The 20,108-nt window shown below is 40.9% G+C and overlaps 1 protein-coding gene across 6 annotated transcripts in view; it reads left to right on the forward strand.

The window, feature by feature from the left end:
• The window catches only part of CHST9 (carbohydrate sulfotransferase 9), a 785,034-nt gene that overhangs the window by 187,572 nt on the left and 577,354 nt on the right, over positions 1-20,108 (forward strand). For all 6 annotated transcript variants that reach the window (XM_079942964.1, XM_079942961.1, XM_079942965.1 and 3 more), the window contains one exon: positions 2,768-2,904. The gene's annotated coding sequence lies outside the window, so the exon portion shown is untranslated. The remainder of the gene's footprint in view (positions 1-2,767; positions 2,905-20,108) is intronic.

Raw genomic sequence — 20,108 nt, forward strand, 5'->3', positions numbered from 1 at the left:
ATATTATTCAGCAAAGATTCATTCTACATTTTTGAAACATTTTCTTCACTTGGACACTGGGCTACCCTTCTCTCTCGAGTCTCTCCTTTCCTTTCCTAGATCCTTTATTGGTTCTACTATATCCACCAGATTCCAAACACTGGAACACCTGAGGGCTCAAGCCTCCATGTCTTCTCTGCCTGCAGTCACTCCATTGATGATTTCATCCATTCTCATTGCAATAGTTCCATAGGTAAACTAATGACTCCCAGATTCATACCTCTGGCCCTGACCTTATTCTTGAACTTCAGATACATTTGTGCAGTTGCCTTCGTGAGATTTCACTGGCATGTCTGATAGGCCTCTTAGATGTTCAGAATCGAGCTCTGCCTCTCTATCAGGGTCAGATCTACTCTGCCTAAATTCTTCCCATGTCAGTTATTGTCAGCTCTACTCTCCATTGTTCAAACCAAAACCCATGGAGGCATCTTTAGACAAGTTATTCCCACCTTTACACCATTGCAGTGGCATCCTAGTTTGTCTCTCTGCTTCTGTCTTCATCCTCCTTTGGTCTTTTCCTAACACGACAGCTACAGTGATCTTTTAAAATGTAAGTGGGATCATATCATTCCTCTGTTCAAAACCTTTAATGCCTTCTTGTTTTACTCAGAGTAAACACCCAAATTCTTACTCTGGCCCCAAGGCCTTCTATGGTCTTTCTCCTCTACACCTGTGAAGCCATGATCACCTGCTACCCTCCTTCCCTCACCCCTCAGCTCTAACCCATTGGCCTCCTTCCTGTGTCTGGAACATGCCAAGGATGCTATGGTCTCAGGGCCTTGGTACATTTTTTTCTTTGTCCAGAAATCTTTTTCCTCATATCCATATTGCTTTTTTCTCCACTTTCTTCAGATCTCTGTTTATCTATCAATTTATCCTAGAGGTCTTCTACCACAGCTTCATGTAAGTAACACACTCATTCTGTATCTCTTTACCCTACTTCCTAGTACTTATTACCTTAGGAATAGCAATTTGATATTTAAGTCCAACTTATAGTGTTAGAACATAAGCTCCAGTGAGGGCTAGGACTCATCTGCTTTTATTTGTTGACAGTTTCTTTGGACTTAGATAAGTACTAGGAACAACAAATATCGAATAGAAAATAACAACAAATACTGAATAGAAAAATGGTTAACATTGTGCATATATAACTAAGTAAGCAAGATTTTTAAAGAAAGAAAAGTTATCACAGTTTCTGGCAAACTACTCAAAATGACTGAAGGTTATTTCAGTAATCGGAAGAGGGCAGCACATGGCATTTCACCTCACATTTTGTTCAGAAATAAACATCAATAGTAATTTAATATTTAGCTAAGGCAGTGACTCCACAAGGACAAGTAAGCACCTGAAAAAGAGAAGAGGATGGGGGCTTCCCTGGTGGCGCAGTGGTTGAGAGTCTGCCTGCCGATGCAGGGGACGCGGGTTCGTGCCCTGCTCTGGGAGGATCCCACGTGCCGCGGAGCGGGTGGGCCCGAGAGCCATGGCCGCTGAGGCTGCGCGTCCGTAGCACCGCAATGGGAGAGGCCACAACAGTGAGAGGCCCGCGTACCGCAAAAAAAAAAAAAAAAAAAAAAAAAAAAGATTAAAATTAGTGAGACTGGAAAACCAAGAGGAACTTAATGGCTAAATCAATGTCACTATTTGATCTTGGCTTCTGATCCATGTGTACCTGCCAGTTGACCCCAAGGAGATCATTAGGACGGTGTTTACTTTTGCTCCCACTCTTCTAAATGCTAGTGATGGTCATGCACAGACTGAAAGTTGGGGAGTTTATAGCTGGGAATTGGTTCTTATTGCAATTAGAGTGGAATGAACCTGACATTAACTGGGCCAGTGGTTTTTCAATCATTTCCCCCCCAGAGCGAGATAACCTGCCAGGTAACATTTCCCTGAGCTACGTCCTCACATCACTCACTTGAGTTTGCTGCCTCGGTAGTATAGCCCATGGGTTCTGTGCAATTTAGAATTGCTGCCTAAGTGTCCCTACCCCAGAACAATTTCTCCCATCCATTTATACACTCACTGAGGCTGGGAACTGTTTTGTAGATGAAACCTGCCATTTTTCAGATAACACATCTGAGGCTTACAGAGAACAAGCGACTCACCCACGATTATGGAGAGTAGAGATCTCAGATATCAGAGACTAGGAGACCTAGGAGATTAAGGAAGACATCTTCCTGGCCTGAGGCTTATTTCTGTCTTAGTGAGAGACTAAATATACAAACAGACAATGGCAAGACCATATATAAAAGTAAAATCCTGACCTACAACCTGCAGCAAAGAGCCCAGGAAGCCAGGCTGCTCTCCGTAGTAACCAGTCCAAGAGGTCAGACTGCTATCTGTAGGAACCAGTCCAGGAGGCCAGACATAGCCATGTGACAGTTGGTCCAAAATGGCTGAGACGTGATTAATCACTGACAGCTCCCCTAATTTCTGCCCTCTCTTCCAACTTAGGACCAACCCAAGAACCCCAAATATGCACACCTGACCAATCACATAGGGTGCTCCACTTCTATCTAGCTCAGCTGCAGTGTCCCCATGCCGACAGCCTCCAGTCAGGGCACACCTGAAGTCATCCCTGCTTCCATGAGAAGGCTTTCCCATGGCTCTGCCTGCCTTTAATTTTCTGCCAAACACAAGTGATGGAGGCTGACACCCTTGCTATAGAAAGCTCTGAATAAACAGCCTCTTCTTGCTCTCATGTTCATGAACTTACTTATTTTCACAGGTCTCATGATGTCCCACAGAGACACAGTTGGCACTGCCCATCGCTGCAGACCCCAGCCTTGGACCATGGCTCCCTGAGAAGGCAGAGAGGCCCCTTGTGCCTCACTGCGCACAGCTTGTCGAGTCCACGCTGATATGGTAAGTCAGCATTGGGTCTGAACTCTGCTGTCTTTGCATTAAATTTCTCAGCTATTTATTCTCAGTTTGGTACCCAGGTTTTGTTATTAGTTCCCACTTGGTTGGCATCCTTGGTAGAATCAGGCTTTTTCATCCCTTTTGCTCGCTTTTTTGTTACTGTTTTATGTTGTCCTGTCTGTTTTTTGGTTATGAAAGGAGAATCATAGGGTAGAAGACAGGCAGAGGCTCTCAAAGTCTGTTGTTAGAGCTGACTTCACATGCTGGTGTGTGGTTCTCTAGACTGGCATCTACTTGGACAAACTTTGCTGTGGGTCACCTGTACATCCTAACCGTGTCTTTGTAAATGAAGACTAAATTCCTACCGCAGTGCTGTATTACACATTATTAACTGGCTTTGTCTTCCATATTTCCATGATTCCATAATGTGTAATGCATTTATTACTGTCAAAAAATTTTACATTATTACTATTATTCATTGTGTTCTAATGTTCTCTGCCAGAGCTCCTGGCAGAGAAATTTGGCTTACTTGGCAAATTCATCCAAGGCTGGTTCTGGGCGTTTTTTGGTTCTGTCAAAGTGCTTTGCCTTGTATGTGATAGACATTTGTAGATGTTTGTTTTTCCCAAATGGGAAAAAACAGAGAAGGGGGAAGACAACTACAAAACATCAAGCCAATACCTATATATTTATTTGACCTCACTCCATGAGGTAGATCTTATTATGTGTGTTTTAAACGTGAGTAAAAGGAAGACTGGAAAGATTCAGCAGTTTGACCAAATAACACAGCTAGTTAGTAGTGGACTCCAGATGTAGTTTGTCTAGCCCCAAAGCCTATATCCTTTCTGCTTTGCCACGTTATCCCTCAAAGCATAAACACAATCACAGTTTGAAATCTGCAGTAGAATTCAATGAAATTATGTTAATACAAAAATATTTAAAGAATCACATTCTGGAGGGAGGCTTTTGCTTGAGGTGGACGAAACCTGGGATCTTCGTTGCTAGAGCATTTACTGGAGTTCTGCTGCTAAAGTAGGAATTCAGCGCAGCCTGCTTCCCTAATGAAGTGTGTGCTGCCCTCTACTGGCACCGAGGAAACACTACATCATGCTTTGTGTTGGTTCTGCAATGTGAAGGATGTAAAGATTCAATTCTGCTTCCCATTATCAGAGATTTCCAGTGGGTCTGGATTCTTTCTATTGTATTTTCCCCTCGAATAAACTTATCGACTTCAGTTTCTTTCTTTGCCAATCTCATGTGGTTATGTCACTCCTGTTAATATGTTTAAGATTTAGTAGAGGCACCTAGAAAAACTAAAGCTATATCGGCATTAATGGAAATCCAGGAGATTAGAAATTGACATGCGTGCTAGATCAAGGATGTGTTAGTCCTTGTTATTTACTGTTAATATTGCCCTAGATTATAGGTGACTGGTATGTAAACTTTTGAATACATTATTCTTTCCTGTGCTATGTAAAACAGACGATTGATTCTCAATAAGGCAATTTTAATATTCACCCATTCACTTATTCATTTATTAAACCAACACTCATGAAAGTCTGTCTTGCACCACGATGCTAGTGGTGAGGAGGTATAAGTAGGAATAAGCATCCTACAGTTCAACGGTGCAGATGGGCATGCGAACAGATAATTGCAGTGCAGTTTAAATAATGCTGTGATCTTTCCAGAGTGCTGTGTGTTCTCAGGAAGAATGACTAATCTTGTGGATGAGGGTGTGCTTACACTCCAAGATGGGGAAGAGTTTACACGATGGATAACAAAAGAGGGGTGTTTCAAATCGAGGAAATCTCATGTCAAAGGTGTGAGGCTAGCGAAAAGCGGAAAACAAAGCCAGAACACCCCGTTCCATATGTTGACACGAAGAGTATTCAGGGAGTGTGTGAATGAAGTCTGGGATGTAAAGAGAACAGAGTTACGAAGGCGTTAACTTCTCCACATAAGAGTATGGACTGTGTGTTACATGTATTACATATACAGAGAAAGGGGGTGGGAAACTGTTGAGGGATGATACTTTAAATCCACGAGTCTTGTTGTGGTTCTGTCTTGTTCAGTATAAAATGAGAAATTTGACTACTGTAAGGGAATTGATTTGAATACCAATTTTACTTTGAAAAATGCATATCCTGTGTGGTATTTTCTGAAATCTTCTGATTGATGGCCTAACTAAATGGATAGCTACTGAATTCCACTCGATGCTGTATTCTGTAACCATATATTGGCTCTTCGATATCAATGTGAATTTGAGAGTAAGACTTTGAATAAGAGAAATAAAAACAGCCTTCCTTCTCCAAGATCCACCATTCACCCCCCTTCAGAGAACAAAATTTTCCACCGTACTTTGTTGGTATACAACAAGTTTCTGCCTACATTTTTTTTTAACATCTTTATTGGAGTATAATTGCTTTACAATGGTGTGTCAGTTTCTGCTTTATAACAAAGTGAATCAGCTATACATATGTTCCCATATCTCTTCCCTCTTGCGTCTCCCTCCCTCCCACACTCCCTATCCCACCACTCTAGATGGTCACAGAGCACCAAGCTGATCTCCCTCTGCTATGCGGCTGCTTCCCACTAGCTATCTATTTTACGTTTGGTAGTGTATATATGTCCATGCCACTCTCTCATCTTGTCACAGTTTACCCTTCCCACTCCCCGTATCCTCAAGTCCATTCTCTGGTAGGTCTTTGTCTTTATTCCCGTCTTGTCCCTAGGTTCCTCATGACCTTTTTTTTTTCTTCTTAGATTCCATATATATGTGTTAGCATACGGTATTTGTTTTTCCCTTTCTGACCTACTTCACTCTGTATGACAGACTCTAGGTCCATCCACCTCACTACAAATAACTCAGTTTCATTTCTTTTTATGGCTGAGTAATATTCCATTGTATATATGTGCCACATCTCCTTTATCCATTCATCTGTTGATGGACTCTTAGGTTGCTTCCATGTCCTGGCTATTGTAAATAGAGCTGCAGTGAACATTGTGGTACATGTTTCTTTTTGAATTATGGTTTTCTCAGGGTATATGCCCAGTAGTGGGATTGCTGGGTCGTATGGTAGTTCTATTTGTAGCTTTTTAAGGAAACTCCATACTGTTCTCCATAGTGGCTGTATCAGCTTACATTCCCACCAACAGTGCGAGAGTGTTCCCTTTTCTCCACACCCTCTCCAGCATTTATTGTTTGTAGATTTTTTGATGCTGGCCATTCTGACTGGTGTGAGGTGATACCTCATTGTAGTTTTGATTTGCCTTTCTCTAATGATTAGTGATGTTGAGCATCCTTTCATGTGTTTGTTGGCAATCTGTATATCTTCTTTGGAGAAATGTCTGTTTAGCTCTTCTGCACATTTTTGGATTGGGTTGTTTATTGAGCTGCATGAGCTGCTTGTAAATTTTGGAGATTAATCCTTTGTCAGTTGCTTCATTTGCAAATATTTTCTCCCATTTTGAGGGTTGTCTTTTCGTCTTGTTCGTGGTTTCCTTGCTGTGCAAAAGCTTTTAAGTTTCATTAGGTCCCATTTGTTTATTTTTATTTCCATTTCTCTAGGAGGTGGGTCAAAAACGATCTTGCTGTGATTTATGTCATAGAGTGTTCTTCCTATGTTTTCCTCTAAGAGTTTGATAGTGTCTGGCCTTACATTTAGGTCTTTAATCCATTTTGAGTTTATTTTTGTGTATGGTGTTAAGGAGTGTTCTAATTTCATTCTTTTACATGTAGCTGTCCAGTTTTCCCAGCCCCACTTATTGAAGAGGCTGTCTTTTCTGCATTGTATATTCTTGCCTCCTTTATCAAAGATAAGGTGACCATATGTGCGTGGGTTTATCTGTGGGCTTTCTATCCTGTTCCATTGATCTATGTTTCTGTTTTTGTGCCAGTACCGTACTGTCTTGATTACTGTAGCTTTGTAGTATAGTCTGAAGTCAGGGAGCCTGATTCCTCCAGCTCCGTTTTTCTTTCTCAGGATTGCTTTGGCTATTTGGGGTCTTCTGCCTGCATTTTATCTACTTTATGCCAGCTTGATATCTTTAAATATGAACTTTATTTTTAAAATATAAAAGTATTATAAAAGTATTATTTGATATAAAAAAATTCAAAGAAAGAGAAAAGTGGTTAAAAAAGATCCCCTTATACCCAACTACTAAAGATTCCCATTTTTAAATAAGTATGTGTTGGTATAGCCCAGGAAGATAACAAACCTTTGCTGCTACTGTTTTCTCAGGTTACGTGTTTTATAGTAAGACTTAAAAATATCCCATCATGAGTTCATATGGTGTCTGATTCCAGTGGTGCCAATCATCAGTGAATTGGGTGTCCAGACAGTGCTTCCATGGCCATTGTAATTTGTTGTAATGAACTAATAGCTAACAGAAGTTTAAAACACTACTACCTTTCGTACCTCTGGTATGGTAACTGATTTATTTTCTTCATCATTAATTAATTTTCTTTTTATAGGGAACAAATAAAGCTGCTGTGAGGAAGTCTGCCATGGTACCCTCTCTAGCTAATGAGTTCTACCTAAAGTCTTATTAGAAAACTTTTCAATTAGGCAGCAATACCTTATTGGGTACAGCCTGTGGGAGGAAGTGATATGAAGGAAGCCTCTATACTAACTAAAGAATTCACTCACATTTTATTAGCAGAGTTCACACCTCAAATCCTTGTTTATGAAATCTGTCCTCACTTTCTGCATCTCTCATACTTTTGGCATTATTACATACAAGATATATTCAAATTCTATGAATGTATTATTATTATTAATTTACATTATGTGTAGCTCCTCAATTGTAATATGAGGCCAAGTTTATCTTTTTTTAATTTCATTCCATTTTATTTTCAAATCTTTTATTCTTATACAGTTCTGAAAAGTTACTTTCCATTTCCAGTTATTACGAAATATTGACTCTACACCATGTGTTGTACAGTACATCCTTGAGCCTGTCTTACACCCAAAAGGTATTGTTTAAGGAGGATTCCAAACTCATTTTTGGATAGCCACCACTTATTCTCTTATAGGTTGACAACAAAACAAAAAACACCTAGAAATATGCCAAAGAATGATGTGCCTTAATTCTTTTGCATTGGTCTCCTTAATTATCCATCAGCAGTTCCAAATCCAGGATGCTCCCACTTTATAAGGGCACCCTCTCCTCGCTGCATTTGATGTAGTGGCACAGCTGGCTGGGGACCTAGTAGTCAAATGGCTTTACCATTGAGAAATTTGTTTACTGAAAAACTAGCCTTTTAAATACCATCTTTCCCCAGGTGGAGCACACCTCTGTTTCTACAGCAGGCCTGACTCAGTGGGAGAAAGCTTATCATTCATCTCCAAACAGACACTAAGCTGGAGATTCAGATGGGAAGTACTAGCAGATGTCACCTGCTCCCAGTATTGGGTGAAGTTGTGGTCATCTTTTCCATAAAGAACATTCTCCAACAGCATCACTTGGTTAGATTAATACATGGTGTTGCATTTTCATTTCTAGAAGCAGGGTAGGGATCAGAGTTCTCTGAGATCAACTTACTGCTGAGTACGCTGTGTTGGATTTTCAGATGATTTTTTTTTTTTTTTTGGCCGCGTTGCATGGCTTGTGGGATCTTAGTTCCCTGACCAAGGATCAAACCCGAGCCCCCTGCAATGGAAGCCTGGAGTCCTAACTACTGGACTGCCAGGGAATTCCCTCAGATGATTTCGAATAGCCTTAGTGGTCCTCTGAATGGTTGCAGGCCCTGGTCATTCTTGGTTCTGATGTAGACAAATATTAGACAAATATTACTTATCATTTGATCTTAAGGATATTTGCTGTTTTCCTTGAAATGTGAGAAAGTCAAAAGCCAGATACTTGGAACAGCTTTTCTTTGCCCCTCCAAGATGAGATGTCCACCCATCTCCACCTTGCTTTCTGTCTTAGGAGGCTGACTTTGCTGGGCTGCATCAATCAGTCCCCACTGCCCTCTGCCTTTCTGTTTGATTTCCAGGGGGAAAGTCAGGAAACAGACAGAGAACTGGGAGAAAGAGAAGCTCTGGTTTTGATTCCCCCAGTCCTCCTGCTAGGCCATGGGTTGGTAGTGACTGCATTCCTCACTGAAGGCTGTGGGCACCATTGTGGTGATCCTCTCCTATAGCTAGTCTCATCCTGTTCTGGTAACTGGTAATCCCCTCTCCTTGAGCACAGGTAGAATCTGTGATTTGTTTCTAACCAACACAGCACTGCAAAGGTGATGATGAGTTGTCACTCCCTTGATTACGTTGTATTGTACAAGGCTCTGTTGGCCTTGGAAAAGCCAACAGTCCAATTGTGAACTGCATGGAGAGGGTAACATGGCAGAGAACTATGGTTGACCTCTAGAGCCTTAGGGTAGCCTCCAGTCAGCATGAAAATGGGAGCCTCAGTCCTCCAACCATAAGGATATAAATTCTGCCAACAACCCAAGGGTGCTTGGGAAGGAATCTTTCCCTTGTTCAAGCCTCTGATGAGACCACCACCACAGCCAACACCTCAGCTGTAAAACTGGTGAGATCTTAAGCAGAGGACCCAGGCAAGCTGTGCCCAGAATTCTGATCCACAGAAACTATGAGGTAATACACGTGTGTTGTTTAAGCCACCAAGTCTGTGTTATTTGTTATGCAGCAATGGAAAACTAATACAAGTCCCTTCATTAATGTTCTTTTGAGGGTGACATCTGTTTCGTTCCAGGACACTAAATAAAACAGGTAGACCAGAGTTGGTTATTATTTTCTGTAAAAGGTCCAGATAATAAATATTTTAAGCTTTGCAGGCCATAAATGATGTCTGTTGCATATTCTTTCTCTCCTACAGTCTTCCAAATATTTAAAAATGTAATAAACATTCTTAGCTCATGGGGTATATGCAAACAAGTGGTCTGCTGCATTTGACTCATGGACTTTAGTTTGCTGGCCCGTGTCTGACAAACGTACGGTACTGGGAGATGAGTATGTTATATATTTATCATATTGCTATATATTCATCAAAACTTATTTCCTGTACTTCCTGAGCACAAATCTAGACAACATTTCCCAGCACATGAAGTATGTGTGCAACCATGTGTCTGAATTCTGTTCAGTGGAATGAGGGTGAAAGTGACGTAAAGCAATTCCAGGTCTGGTCATACAAACATCTTGTGCAATTCTCCACGCTTGCTGACTCTCCATCCTCTGGCTGGAGTGAAGGCTCCAAAGTTCTCGTGGATGGAAGTGCCACAAGGTGGGGGAACCTTGAGTCCCCACCTCTCATCATGGAAGACTGCCTACAGAACACTGTGTTTAACTATTACGTGTATGAGAAATAAACTGTTGTTGCTTAAGGCACTGAGATTTGGGGATCCATTCCTTTGTATATATCTCAAAGCTGACAGTACCAAGGAGGAGCTCTTTCTATTCATGTTTTCAGGAGAGAATGTCCCAGAGATCTATTCAGTCACATCAATAAGGGAAACACTCCTGGTCTGTGGAAATCAGTAAGAGTAGGAAAGACCCAGAGTTAGACTGCGACTCAGGTTAATAGAAAAAATCCACATCCAAAGACCCTCGGGTCCTGCACCCTTGTTACGACTTCATGGTCCCCTCTGCTTTTGAGACAGAGCTCTCCTTTCTACGAGGCTCCCACCCAGAGAGACTTCCCAAATCTCTGGACACACATTTGCTGTGCCGTGGCAGAGCAAGAGGCAATCACAATATCCTCCCTGTCCTGGCACCCACTTCACACACTGGCTACTCCAGCTTGCTCTTTACTGTGGAACCTCAGCCTTTCACATTTCTAACAGCCCCTCCCTGAAGAGCTACTATTGAATGGCATATAAACACCCCTATAAAATGGATATGAATCTTGAAATTTATTTAAATCTCATTCCTTTAGACCCTTTGAAAGGTAGTTCCTATTCAACAAAATAATTTCTCATGCATGGAAGTTCTTGTACTGTGTTTGATCAATTCAGTTGGAATACAGAAGTGGGTTTCTTCCCTGGGCTTGTCTTTGCCCTGTAATGCAAAATGACTTAGTGGTCTGTGGGCTTCTTCTGCAGCTTTTGCCTCAGCTATTGACAACCATGCCCTTAGGGGGTTTGAAAGCAATAGGAATAGAATAAAAGGACACAGTGCTTTTTACACATGGATTATTGCAGCATTTATCGATTTATAGTGAACTTCATCAATATGGATGATTGCCTTAAGGTACCACATTGTCTTTAGTATTCATCGATTTAAAGCCTTCAAAGAATTCAAATGCCAAGCGTATTAAAGAAGCATGTCTGGAACCCAGACTATTCAAATATAAAAGAGTCAACAGAGAAAGACAAAAGTTTCCTAAATAATTAATTACTAAGATCGTTGCTAAAGTAACAGTCTCCTTTCCTCTCCTCTCCTCTCCTCTCCTCTCCTCTCCTCTCTCCCTCTCTCTCCCTCTCTCTCCCTCTCTCTCCCTCTCCCTCCCTCTCCCTCCCTCTCCCTCCCTCTCCCCCCTCTCCCCAGAGGACTGTCTCTGACACAAACGCAAGGGATAAAGCCAAGGCAGTGCTTGTCCAGTAACACTAGGTGGCAGCAGTGGGTTTTGAGCCAAAGCACTCTCCCTTTTCCAATGGGCAAAGTCACCATGATTAAGAACCAACCAGCTAATTGATGAATAGCTAGATTTTGGTTACATACGAAGACATGGATTTCCTTTTAGTATCTTTTTTAAAACACAATATGTCCAAATATTATCAGTGGGTGAGAAAACAAATTTGCCATACAAGGGGGTATCAGGAATGTTGTGATTACAGTCTATGAAAACTGAATAAAACACACATAAAATTAGAAGCCTTCCTCTTACAGAAAATAAATTATTCCTTTAGGAGAAGCAGTGGTTTCACAGAAGACATGTATTTAAAACATTGGCAATTACTACCAGCTAGACAGTTCTTAGCAGTTTGTAATTTGAAAGGGACTGACTTGTCAGTGTACGATTGATATTTGAAAGGTAACTTGAACTTTTGTTGATTTATTTTCTGTAATGCTACTCAGTATTTTTAAGGCTCTGGTGTAAATATCTTTTAACACAAGAGAAACCTATTAATCCTTCTGGAAAGAACTAAATTGTGTGTCAATTTTTGAATGAAGAAATAATACAAGATTAACAATCTGACCTTAGTGTGGCATGTTGAGTCAAGAAATAAAGATTGGGTACATTCTCATATTCTCACAAGGTTTTACTCAGCATTTATCTGAATAACTGAAAGCAGGTTCAGAGTAATGTTGCCAACAGATGCAGGATGATGTGATGGAAGTCTGGGCAGAGTGTGAAGTTTGGTTCTAGCTCTACCTCTAATTTATTTTCTGACCTTGAGTCAATAATGTAGCAACCCTAGATGCCAAGTGTTCATTTTTAAATACGTAAAGTGTATCTGTTGTTCTAGATGATTTCTTCTACATTCTCATCTGGTTTTATGATCAACAGATTACAATTCCTTTGCCCAGTGATCACTTGGTATATGTATTCGGCATATAATGTGAAAAACGTGTGTGTGTTTGTGTGCACGTGTGCTTGTATGTTAGAGGATTGACCCTGGTTTTAAACTCACAGTGAAAACAGCATAGCCGATAAGTGTTGCTTCTTGTGCAGGACTACGTTATGTATTTACTAATGCACTTCACAAATAGCTCTTGAGAACATTGTGCAAATGTGTGCAGTCTTGTATCTGGGAGAAGGAAAGGGGGACGATAACAGGTGATTTCATGACAACCACAGAGCATAATTTGTATTTTTCATCCTCGCTTTCTTTACTCTCACCTACAGGATGCAAATCAAGAACGCTTCTGTGAAATCTACCATAGGGAATGATTTCACTTAAGTCATTACCTCTGGGCTTAGCCTCCACAGAGATCAGGCACTCCCGATTCTACTAAAATGGAAAATGGCCTCAAGGCTCAGAGAGACAAAGCTGATGAAATTTAATCTATTTAGTGTTTATTACACAGATGGGACTCCAGACATTTCCAAACGTGATGGGCTCAATGTGGCAACTTTCAGGTCTTCCTTAATTAGAAATACGTGTTAGTTAGGAGAATAACCCCACTGTCCATTTAGATCATGGGTATGACATGTTATGAGAGAAAGGATGGAAGGACTGGAGTTTATGAGTTTATGGGGGACTTAGAGTTCCAGTCTGACAACTAACATTTATTGAGCATCTACCATGTTCCAAGCTCTGTTCTATCATTAGCACCTCATTTAATCTTCCTATAGGAATATGACATTTACATGATCAATGTTTAATACAGATGAGGAGGCTAAGCTGGTGGAAGGTTAAGAAACTTGCCCAAGGTAAAAAGTGGCAGAATCAGGAATCAGATCTAGAAAGTCTTGGACCTGAGCCCAAGTTCTAAACTATCACTTAGGTAGTTGGTCTCAGAGCTGAGTCTTCTGCTGTGGAAGCCTCAGGAAGCAAAGTGATAGGCCTTGGTTGAAGAATTAGTGCAATCAACATGTAGCAGTTGCCTTATGGGTTTGCCAACCTCAACCTTACTTTGGAAGAATTGGAGCATAAATACCCAGTGAGAACAATCAATTTACAAGAATTCTTGTGGTAGGCTTCTCTGACACCATTAGTTGGAAGGCTTCTCACTCTTTGGTCAATACCACTTGCTTTGAAAACAAAAACCTCAACAGTTTTGAAGGGCTGTTTTGTTATTTTAGAATATGTCATATAAAAAGCTGTTTCATCATTTTCTCTACAAAAGAATTACGTTCCATCTCCCTTGATTGTTCATGTCTCTTATTACTAATGTGTCCACCCGTCAGTTGATCAATGCTGCTCAGGAAGCTTCTATTCCTCTCCTGTTACTGTTACACCAGAGAGGAGCACAGAGAGTTAAAAATGGCATAAACTATCACTATTAATATTTGCTCTCCCCAATGCTACCTGGTTAAATGTGCAAAAAAGAATAAATTAAATTGGTCGGCTTCTGACAGCATACATATTCCATGACTGTCAATGGGTTACACTATTTGTAATTCTCAAAGGTGCAGGAGAGAGTAATAACAAATTCCCAATTGATGGAGAGGTGCAGACCCATGGGAGACCATGTCATTTGACCACTGATCTCTTTATTGGGGACAGGACCATCTCTTTGGCTTTCATGTACTGTAGAAGTACTTTTTTCCTTACCTCAACCAAAAGCTGAATATCACCAGGGATGATCATTTAATTTCACATTTTATTAAAATACTTAATGCAGAGCCACGTTATAACTGAAGGTAAAGCACAGAGCCTGGCGTAAGAAGCTCTTCTTCAGAACATAGTAATGAGAGAATTACCACATTAATCTATGTATAAAAGCCCTTTAGAGATTTTCATGCCTCCCGTGGTTCCATTTTCCATGGAAATGTGGAGTCAGAAGAGCTTCAAACAAAATTATTCATCGTTAAACATTTCACTTTTACAGGTACTGCTCGTCAAGATGCCGCTTCCATGGCGACACACAATGTGACACTTCTCTTTCAGCTGAGCTCTCGGTAGCACCCACCAGCGCTGCCATACCTTGATCGGGTGCACGCAGAGGCATCACTCAGTCCATAAATATATCCTGGAGAAGCTGAGCCTCCTCTGTTACATAAAGGGATGTCGTCCAAGTAGCAACTTCGTGATCTGTCTGATATTTGTATCCGGTTGAGAGATGCTGGCAAATCAGAAGAACTCTGGGTACTGTTCTGTACTGCTCTCTCTAAATGGAACCCATCCAGCCTGGACTGTTGCCAGCCTGCCCAGCTTGTTTTAAAGTTTCAAAAGGGCGGGGGGGGAATCAGCGGTGAGACTAAAATTATTTTCATAAGCGTGTGTCTGCCCCCAGGAGTCTTGCCCTGTTTTCTGTGGTTCCAGAAATCACCCGAGCAGATCATGAAGTGAGTTGCGGTGAGATGGAGACCACTGGGTGAGGAGATGAAGCAGAGTTTATCTGGGCCACCATCTGCATTTTCCTAATCCTGACAGGTGCCTCTAGTTGACCACGGTTTCAGCACAGGATTTCTGTTATCAAGTCAACAGTCAAGGGTGGTTAAATGGAAGGAGGATCAGAAGTTTGATAAGTGGTTTAAAACCAAAGCCTATGCAGAAACCCTTAGCAGCGTTGTGAAGTTTTAGGGATACGGTGCTAAGAAAGCTCGAAACATCTTTAGAAGAGACTAGAATACAGTCTCCTTAGTAACAAAAGACAGTAGACTTTATATCAGTTACAGCCAAATGCAACCTGCAGTCTAGGCCCGTTACCACATGGTCCTTGTTGCTATTAAAATGATCACCAGAGAGTTCAAGGACAGGGCCGTCATTTGAAATGGCCTTGTAAGAAATATGTCGAAAAAATTGCCTCAAACCATTTCCCCTGGTGCTCGTTCTTTGTCCCTGTGCTCTAACACACGGTACGTGATAAAATATATCCTGTATATTTATAGTGTGTCCAAGAAATGCCAAAGTGCTTAAGGCTCTGACATTGTTTTCATTAGAGATGGATACTTTAGGGAACTGTGAATGCCAGCTTTTCAAATTTGCTCTAGATGGAAAAGATCCTAAAGACACCAGCTTTTACAAATATTTTGTACCGTGTGGCGCTCTGAACCAGCTGCTTGTGACTAGAATGAAGAAAGGCTTTTGTGTCAAATGCAAACGACAGCACCCCCAGCTCCTAGCAGAAATGCTGGTGGTCATACTAGCAAAGACCAGGAAATGAGGTTATGCAACTAACCTTCGTCTTTCTCCAACCTCACTAATGCTAGCCAGTAAACCTGAGAAGGAGTATATGTATATAGATCCAAACATCAGTAGTCTTTACAACTGCAATACAGCTCGTTCCTTCTGTCCTAGCCCATCAGTTCCCCCTTCTCATCCATTTGCAGGTATCACAGGACAGGTGTTCCTTTATCTGTGTTCTGATTGGAGCCCTTAGTGACCAATGGACCTCAGCTTCTCTGCTGCTGAAAACTCCCTACCTGCCCTCACCTCTGTCCTTTGCTTTTCACTTGGAAACCATCACGTAATATCTCAGGGAGAGCAGGCCAGGCTCTCTGTTTTTGCACCCATTTCCTCTATCAAACAGACTTTATAAGAATCCAAGCCAATGCCTTTCAGATCTTCCCCTGCCTGCCTGTGAAATCATCCTTTTGAGGCTTTCACACCAAATGAAAAGCGTAGAGTCATCACCTGTTCCAGGTGGGAGGCCGCCGGATGACTGGGTAACCACACTCAAGCCTAATTTTGTATGCAGTGATGGCAGAAGACCCCCTTGTCATTTTTTCTTTAAGCAGAGAAGATGTAGTTATCCTTTTCTCAGCATGGGGATAATAGAAGGATGATAATACCTACTTCCAGCCATGGCAGAAGATGGGGATGGGCATAATAATTATGCCTCTGTAGTTGTAATAGAGTGCTTTTGTCGTCTTCAGTAGACATATATTTATCACATAGTTTGTGCCCTATACTGTGTCAGATACTGGAACTACACAGAGGAATAAGACGCACTCCCTGTTGTTCAAGGAGCTCACAGTTTAATGGAGGAGGTAGATTCCTAAATACATAAGATGGTACAGTGTCAGGGGAGCTATGATGATGGAGACCATGCTGAGGGTGTCATTATGAGGACATACACAGAGTCTCCTACCTGAGACTGCGAGGTTCAGGAAAAGTTTCTGGAAGGGAAGACGCTTGAGCTGAAAATTCCATAAAGAACAAAGTTAATCAAAGAAGGGATTTGGATCAGGGAGTGGTAACTGGGGTGCAGACAGGGAGGAGGGATATTAATAAAGGAAGGAGGAAAGGAGTTGTAGGTTGAGAGAGATTCCGTGACAAGTGTTGGAGATGTCAAGCAGTTAGTTGTGCTTGGGTGATTGTAGAGCGCACTTTGGTGGCCAGTAGGGACAGGGAGGATGGGGGGCCAGCAGACAGCTGACTTGAGGGGCTCTAGATGCCTTGGTGGGAGGTAAGTTGCAGGCTGACCTGAAGGTTCTGAGGAGCCAGTGAAGAATGTCATAGGGAGGAGTGACATGATCTTGTTTGTTTTAAAAGATCACGCTACCCTTGAAATGGACCGTGGCCCAAGTAAAGTGGGATTTGGGGGTGAGTTGGGGACAAAGAGTAGAGGAAACCTTACATGATATTTAAAGATAAATATACCTTTGACCTACCCCCCTTTAACTATTACCTGGTTTAGGCTTTTCAAATTTGTGCAAACATATTTTAAAGAAAAATACATTCACAGTGTCATTAATATTAAAAAAAAAATTTTTCCCCAGAAGGTGAAGACATTTAAGCCAGGGATGGGAAAGATTTTGCCTGAGATCCTAGGTCTTCCTAATAAAATGATGGCTGCTGTAGTCCTAGAGAAATGAGCTCTCTGGACCTGATATGAGGAATCGATTCCCTATCGTACATCTTCTGGGTCTAGCAGGTACTTTGAGATGCATACACACTACATCCACTTAAGTTGATAGGAGATCAGATTGTATTGGCTTCTTTTTTTTTTTTGGCTGTGCTGGGTCTTTGTTGCTGCTCGTGGGCTTTCTAGTTGTGGTGAGCAGGGGCTGCTCTTCGTTGTGGTGTGCGGACTTCTCATTGCGGTGGCTTCTCTTGTTGCAGAGCATGGGCTCCAGGCTCGCAGGCTCAGTAGCTGTGGTGCACGGGCTTAGTTACTCCGCGGCATGTGGGATCTTCCTGGACCAGGCCTCGAACCTGGGTCCCCTGCATTGGCAGACGGATTCTTAACCACTGCGCCACCAGGGAAGCCCTGTATTGGCTTCTTGATCAACAGGGGCTGAACTTACTGTCTAAATTCAGATGGAAACATTTTTCTTTTTTGCTTAAATCCTAGCTAATACTGGTTAGCTGGCTTTCTTAGGTAGCAACCTTGATTGATTTGCTGAGTGTGCTGAATTGGCCATCAGCACAATATCACGTTGCCCTTTTACATCAAGGACACATCGTCTAAGTTTATAGTCTTTGTTTCCAGGGCTATATCGTCAAACGCAAAGTTCAGCAGTCAACGTAAACGTGGTGGACATAGTAGGCATTAGTTGTTTCTTTTGGTTAGTCAATACATGATTTCCTCTTCCTAACAGCATCACTGTTTCCTTTGGGGGACTTGTACCTTTCTTCCCTGTGCGTCATCTTGGAAAGCCAGTGATTGAGGTGCCCATTTCTCTTGCTAAGGAAGCTGACGTGGCTTTGCAAGCTCTTTGAGATAGATCTCTCTCACTGTTCTGTTGGGATAAAGGGAGAAAGCTTGTGGTCTTATCTGAGCCAGTTGATTCTCTCTTCCACAACTGGGGTCCCCAGCAGAGGTTCCCTGTTGGAAGGAACAGCTGGAGGAGAATCATCCCAGTGTTGGACCAGTTAAGAATGCAGGGCTCTTTCCACTTCCTACACCCTTTCTAGCACCCTCATTCTCATCTATGCTAAGCCAGTTATTCAATATTCCCCTTCAGTCTCCGAGCCCCCTCACATCCTTCTGGTCAACTCCCTTTATGCTTAGGTAAGCTGCGTGTATTTTCTGTTGCTTATTCTCAGAGAATCCTAACTGACAGAATGGTAGGAAATGAATAATTTTCTTTTCGCAGAAGCTAAAGTACATTGCTCATGACTCACACAAACTGTAACAATATGCTTATGAAATCTGGAAGAACCAGGGGGTCTTAACTCCATTTTATCATGAAGGGAGCTAAAGTACTGGGAAATTCAGTATTTGGTTTATGTCATGGAGCTCATCAGAAGCATGAATAAAGAAGAATAAAATAGAGACCTGTTGGCTCTTAACTGCCAATAATTAGCGGTGTGACCTTGAGTAAGCTACTGAACTTTTTTGGCTTCTGTGTCTTCAACTGTAAAATTAGAGGATTGGGTAAGATGATCTTTCAGACCTCTTCCACCTCGCTCATTTGGTTTTTCATCTGAGGCTCTTTTCTAGAGGCTTCTCCATGGTTGGAGACCCTAATCTGTGGACAGAATACATCAATAGCTAAGATACAGTGGTCTTAATAAAATACATTTAAATTCATCTGTGAAAGCAAAAAGAAAAATGATAATAGATTTCTCATTTGCGTTTCCTTAGGCTCTATGGCTGTCTCTCTCCAATATTGAAATTTTCCTTCTTTTCCCAATTAGAAATTTTGAGACATCCTAAATGTTTATTGTCAATGGGAGAATCAGTGATTTTTTTCCTCTCTCTCTCTCTCTCTCTTTTTTTTGTTAATATAAATGAAGTCCATAATTCAGTAAGAAAAAAAAAAATTAAGAACATAAAACTTTTAAAAAAAAGTATACTTGATATACTTGATTCAGTTATATATATATATATATATATATATATATATATATGTATTTATTTATTTACTTATTTTCAGATCTGAGAATCAGTGATCTTATCAGAACTCAACCTAAGCCGTTTTGGCTTTGCCTACTGGTATATTTATATATTTAAAGTAATTAAACATACTGGGAGACAAAAATACACTGGGTCAACGTTTCACTAGTGTTACCGCATATGTTCTTTTCCCACTTAGGGATGTCATCTTCATGCTTGCCATCTTAACAGTCAGCATTATAATTTTTTACATCTCAACTTAATGAATACATTTGTTTCATTGTATTGTCCAACCCAAGACTCTAAAGAGCATATTTTCTGAAAAGAAATTCCTCTGCTGTCAATTTGTACATACCATGACTATAATTGTCTATTTTTTTCTGCTCCGTACAGGAAAAGGGAAGCAAATGAGAGAAATAAGTGAAATAAGATAACAAAGTGGGAATATTTAATTGGAAGAATTGTTATCAGATATTTGATCATCTATTTCACCCATAAAATGATGAAAGCACAAATGAAAGTTTTCAAAATGGTTTTTGATATCAAATTCCTCTGATGTTTTGAAGCACTCAGATGAGAAAGGAGTGGCTTCTAATTATAAGAATGAATTGATTTACTCATTCTTGATACTAATACCAAAAATGTTTAAGGAAATCCCCCCAAAGTTTAAGGAAATCCTATATAAGTAAAAAAGTACAGAATTATACTTAAAAGCTCATTTTTAAAAGAACTCAGTCTAAGATGCATATCACTTTTTATAATAGTAGTTTTCATATATTATTGCTTTGAGTTTGTTGTTTCAGAAAATGCACAAGTTAATACATATATACATGTCTATATGTGTATATA

This window comes from Stenella coeruleoalba (genome assembly GCF_951394435.1).
Source record: "Stenella coeruleoalba genome assembly, chromosome: 14".
In the NCBI taxonomy this organism is placed as follows: Eukaryota; Metazoa; Chordata; class Mammalia; order Artiodactyla; family Delphinidae; genus Stenella; species Stenella coeruleoalba.